Source organism: Tachysurus vachellii, chromosome 6, assembly GCF_030014155.1.
Source record: "Tachysurus vachellii isolate PV-2020 chromosome 6, HZAU_Pvac_v1, whole genome shotgun sequence".
NCBI classification, from domain to species: Eukaryota; Metazoa; Chordata; class Actinopteri; order Siluriformes; family Bagridae; genus Tachysurus; species Tachysurus vachellii.
In genome coordinates this window covers 26,111,720-26,118,231 of record NC_083465.1, presented here as the reverse complement: position 1 = coordinate 26,118,231, position 6,512 = coordinate 26,111,720, and positions in this window count along the sequence as shown.

The window sequence follows — 6,512 nt, the reverse complement described above, 5'->3', positions numbered from 1 at the left end:
ACAGAGAGAGAGAGAGACAGACAGCGAGAGAGAGAGAGAGAGAGACAGACAGAGAGGGACAGACAGCGAGAGAGAAAGAGAGAGAGACAAAGAGAAAGAGAGAGAGACAGACAGCGAGAGAGAGAGAGAGAGACAGACAGCGAGAGAGAGAGAGAGAGAGGCAGACAGAGAGAGAGACAGACAGAAAGAGAGCGAGAGACAGAGAGAGAGAGCAACAACAACAATAATAATAATAATAATTTTAATTTTTATGATGGCTAATATTTCCATAGGTGTTATTATTATTATTATTAGTAGTAGTAGTAGTAGTAGTAGTAGTAGTAGTAGTAGTAGTAGTATTTTTTTTTAGTTACTGTAGAAACAAGCTGGTCCACCAGTCCCTTATTTGCATGCTATGTTCATAGACACACCCTAATATACTCACATATAAATTCTTCCATCTTTGGCATCTGCTTCATCCGGGGTTTAATCCCAGGAAGACCAAGTGGGAGAAATTCCCAACATTCAGTGTAACACACACACACACAAACACACACACACGTTCACACATACGAGCTCACCACAGACACTAACCCCTAGACACTAATCACAGGATCAAACCCTGGGCCCAGGAGTTGTGAGGCGACACCATGCTACTGTGCCCCATCTCAAATACAACACATTTGAACCAATTTTGAATTCTTTGGAAGAGATGTCACTTTTTTCCACTGAGATGTCACGGATCATACCTTTTAAAACACACTAGCTCCTCAAAAATGTTGGAAAAAAGCTTTATAACATATTCCAAGGGATCCACATACATACGTTTCCTTACAATGCAATACGACATTAACCAGTTTATCGTCACAGCCCTATTTCAGACCCCGGCAACAACGGGTTTCGTTTTGTGCCGACTGAGAATTTTGGCGAAGTGTCAGAGTTTTCAGCAATGCCAAACATGGCGGCCTAGCATCAGCCAGCTCACGTTACACAGCACATTGCAGAGCCAACAATCCCGTCTAGAAATAATATCTAGAGTAATTTTTAAATGCTGTCTCCAAGGCCTTTTTTTTTTTTAATTCAGGCTTCTTAGGGCACTGACTAATGAAACCATAAATCAGAGCTGCTGAATGGAAATGCTGAATTCATCACTTATATTCTATGTACTGAAAAGAGTTTCAATTTTTTTTCGCATGGAATATTCAAAAGCTCGCAAAACAACAGTGTTTCTATAGTAACAACATACACAGGGATTTATATAGGAAATAAACCACATTAATACATTAATGAAGGAGTCTTCGGTGTCAACGCATTCTAATAGCAGGCACACTCCTCATTACAAAAGTGTAACAAACTGAGTCTTATTAACATCGAGAACTTTAAGAAAGAGAAAAACAGAGAGGATCTTGAAGGTACAATACAAAATAACTCATTGATGACTCCATGATATTAATAGTAACTATTAATGGATAAAAAATGGATTATCTGGTGTTTCTTTAATAAATAAAACATTTTAAAGGCAAATCTATCTATCTATCTATCTATCTATCTATCTATCTATCTATCTATCTATCTATCTATCTATCTATCTATCTATCTATCTATCTGTCTGTCAATGGTTTTGTTTGGTGTACGTTTTACATGTGGTGAGTTAGCCTAGCGATTACTACACTGTGGTTTCCTCTCTTTGATTCATTAACAGTTTTGATGAATGACATGTATCCTAAACTGTGATATTTGGACACAGGGGTGTGTAAAACAAGCCTCGCCCTGAGACCCAACAGCCTTCTGTTAACACGCAGTTGGCTTTCACACCCCCGAGGAGGTGGTCTGTCCCTCTGTGTCCCTCTAAACAGAGGAGGTGTGTAATGTGGCTTTGTGCAGCAGGTGACTGGAACAGCTGCTGTGTTTTCTTAAGTCCAAGACTACACTATCAAATGTGTGCATACAGAAGTCTGTTATTTATTCAAGTGCAATCTTTCTGCCTGAACTCTTGAGCAAATAAAATAAACAACAGATTGGTGTGATGCAACCTGACGCAAAGAAACGTCACTGTTACCATAATGGAGGTGATACATTTCCAATAACAACAAGCCCAGAATGTTTTATTAATTATTTTCCAATTCCAATGATTGTTTTAGGTTTTTAAATTAAAAATCGAGATTTCTTTTTAGAAAAAATTTCATAGCAGGAATTAGTAACAATTTTTACCCAAATGGCTTTAATTTAATCCAATTCAATTCAATTTATTTGTAAAGTGCTTTTAACAATTGGCAGAAGTTCAGAAACCTAGAATAAAAAAAAATATAGTTTGACATTAAGTTACTGTTTATCTCTAGCATTTATCTCTAATGATCAAGCCTGAGGTGACGGTGGTGAGGAAAAACTTCCTGAGATGATATGAGGAAAAAACCTTGAGAGGAACCAGACTCAGAAGTGAAACTCATGCTCATTTGGGTGACACATTACAGGAAATAATGTCAATGTAAATAACGTCATTTCTACAACAGTTGAGTGGAATCAAGAGCTCCTGAGGAAAATAACAGGTCAGAGTAATTTCTGAGTTTATTACAGATTTCGAAGTCTTCAAATGTTCACTGATGATGACCTGAGCACAAAGCTGACCAACACAATGGCAATTTAAAGCCAGTTTTAAAGTCTCCAAGTGGTTCTATCCTCAGTACCTCAGTAATCTCAGGGGTCACGGACTGTCCATGCAGATCTATCCCAGGAGAGAGCACCAACAACACAGACACACACACACCCTTATTTATTCACATACTGTACATACACACACAGTATATACACACACTTATTCTGTACAAATGCAAAAAACGCACACACTCAATCACTCACACACACATGCGCATGCACACACACACACACACACACACACACGCACACATTTCTGAGATTTAGATTTATCATCCTGCTTGTAACACTAGTAAGATGATGTCAGGTTCGCTAAGGCCATTTGCTGAAGCTGTTAATGGATCATTAACAGGTCTAAAAGAGACCAAAAAGACAAATGGGGAAAAAAGGACCTAGAAATGGCATGAAATTGGAACAATAAGAAACAAATAATTAACTGAGATATCAAATTCATTGTAACTAAATCAGATATCCGATAAAACTGCTGTGAATTAGTGTCCTTTGATACAGTACTGTACAGTATAACATGCCACAAATTAAAGAATAATGTGTTAAATTACGTACTATACCTGCTAAAATAAGCTAAAGATTCTGGAGTATACAGTGCACTCATAAAGTATTCAACTTAAAATGCTTTAAATGATCTTCTTATATGGAAGAAATTTGGAATAACCTGAAATCGTCCTAGAATTATAGCCCCGCCTTGGTATGAGAGGTGACCGAGAACCCGACGGTCACTTTGGTTGTGCTCCAGAGATGATGTGTGGATTTAGGCGAAACATGCAGAAGGTCAGTCATCACTGCATCAGAGACTGAAGCCTCTCCTCAGTGCAACACAAGTCAGAACTCAGCCCGGACTCTGGCCATGTGCCTTTTGTTTATGTTTTTCTGTCACATGTCTGCCCCACCCCTTGTCTCTTCCTGCCCGCTTCTGCTACCTGTCCCTCATGTGTCTTGATTATTAGTAGTATTTAGTTAAGCCGCGTTGCCTGGTGCAGCGCGGAATCTACTGTTGTTTTGTCCTGTTGTTCTGTTGTCAGTCTGTGTTATGTTTCATGTTTCTTTTGTTAAATTAAACCCCGTTTATTTTGCTATCCTGGGTCTGGGTCCGCTTTTATCCTGCGTCCGTGACAACATGAAAGCCCACTTGGTATTTGCTACAAAGCATCTAAAGTCTTTCAGACTCTCTGATCAACTGTTACACTTCAATTCCAAGCATTATGTCTGGATGAAATCAGGCACTGCTCATCACCTGCACCACACGATCCACGTGAGGAAGCATGGTGGTGGTAGCATCAATGTATTCATCAGCAGCATGGACTGGGCCACTGATCAGTATAAAAAGAAAACTGAATACAAAGATCTCCTTAATGAAGATCTGCTCCAGAGCACTCATTAGTTTAAAGGTTCACCTTCAGGACAATGATCCTGAGTACACAGTATGTATGTTTTTGAGTGGCCTAGCCAGAGCCTAAACTTGAACCCAGTCAAAAATCTTTCCAGAGACTCGAAAAACTGTCTGTTCTTTGATGTTTTTTCTTTTAACATTACAGAACTTGAGAGGATCTGCAGAGAAACTGCTTTTGCACAGCTTGTCACATCATACCTAATCACTGCAAAAGGTGTCTCAACTAAGTTCAATAAAAGTTAGAGATCTAAGTACTTATGTCAGTATGAACTTTCAGTTAGTTTGCCTTACAACTCCAGGGTTAGGGGATCAATTCCCACTTCTGCCCTGAGTGTGTGAAGTTTAAATGGTCCCCCCCCCTCCCCCCATGCCAGGCATTTCCTCTGGGTATTTTGGTTTCTTCCCTCAGTCCAAAGATATGTGTTGCATGTTGATTGTCATCTCTAAATCTGTAGTGTGTAAGTGTGTGTGCCTTGCGAAAGCCTGGCATCCTGTCCAGCTTTCTACCCTGCATTGTGCCCCAGAGTCTCCTGGGATAGTCTCCAGGTTCCCAGTAGAATAAGCGGTGTTAGATACTGGATAAAACGATAAATAATAACGCTGTTTTTTTTTTTTTTTTTGGGCTTCAAAAATAAAAAATCAGTTCTAGCTAAATGTTATATCCAGTATTAAAAATCACATCGTCTCCAAAGATTTCTGGAAATCAGTGTGTGGACTGAAGTCACGATAATGTACTCACAGATGTTCCTCTAACACAACACACTGAGGTCATTTCTCATGAGATGTGTGTGGGTGTGTGTGTAAGAGTGGGGGAGGTATCCATCTGGAGATATTGTAAGAGATACAACACTGACATCACCCTTTTCCAGTAGAATAATAGAAACACAGTTTTAATAATGGCAAGTTTCCCATGTCTGATTGTGTTTTCTTACAAAGAGAGATGATAGATCACCATTTATAAATAAACCATTACATAACTCCAGGAGAATACACAAAGCTCACAGGTGTGTACGATTACCCTCACAAAGGGGTTAATAGAGAAACTTGCTTTATGAAGCGGAGGAATAAATCTAAAAATATCTAAAAAATAACAAGGATAAAAATAAAAGTTCAGAGCGCAGGCTGACATTAACACATTATTATTTCCATAGTAACGTCAAATTCACTGGGACTTGTATGGTGGATGATCTATTTAAACGGATTAAAAGGGAAGTTCATTTATGGAAGGAATCAGAGCTCCGACATTGGAAATTGTTCATAAGGGAGGATTTTGCGGTTTTCTCTTCAAGACACACACAAACACACACACACACACACACACACACACACACACAAACAAAACAATAGTTGGTGAGAGAAAAAGACTGTTTACAGCTGCTACAGCATAACCTATAATAAAAATAAACTTAAATGCAACTACGTAAGGAAAAAACATAAAAAGATGTTAATCAATTTTAAATGACAAATCATTGTGCTGTATTTTAAGACGATTAAATCACCAGTTCAGAATGTGCTCCACTTCCCATCAGGTTACATTACACCATCTCATCGCTGATTATTTTCCAAGAAGAGCAATCCACCAAAAGTTTTATTCCATAAGTAATATTTCGATGCAGTATCTAAAGAAGTACAAATACATACAGTAGATAAAAATGCTTTGCGCTGCCAAACTCACTCACTCACTCATCTTCTACCGCTTATCCGAACTACCTCAGGTCACGGGGAGCCTGTGCCTATCTCAGGCGTCATCGGGCATCAAGGCAGGATACACCCTGGACGGAGTGCCAACCCATCACAGGGCACACACACACACTCTCATTCACTCACGCAATCACACACTACGGACAATTTTCCAGAGATGCCAATCAACCTACCATGCATGTCTTTGGACCGGGGGAGGAAACCGGAGTACCCGGAGGAAACCCCCGAGGCACGGGGAGAACATGCAAACTTCACACACACAAGGCGGAGACGGGGCGCTGCCATACTGTACTGTACTATACTGATCTGAAGATATATAAAATTGATATAAATATAATACACTTATAATAGAATTATAATATTAATTATATTATACAGATTCATTTTTGTTGTTTATATAATTTATTTAATTATTTTTTTTAATCCTAGATTTCATACACATACTGAATTAGAATTTCATGATAATAACCTGAAAACAAACAAAACATAGAATAAAACATTGTCGCATATAAACTGAATGATAAACAAAAACAATTTGTGAAAATGAAGCAAAAGGAGTGTTATTTTTGTCCATGCCTTGGGAAACAGGGTATATTAGATTGATATTAGATATATTAGAAAGATTGGAAATGTGTTTAGTATTTATATTTAGTTATATTCTGATTGTAAAAAAAAAAAAATAAAAATAATTAAAAATATATATATATATTTTACAACATATTTTCTCTAAGATTTTAACTAAGTTCAGGTCAAACAAAAAAAAAGAAAAGAA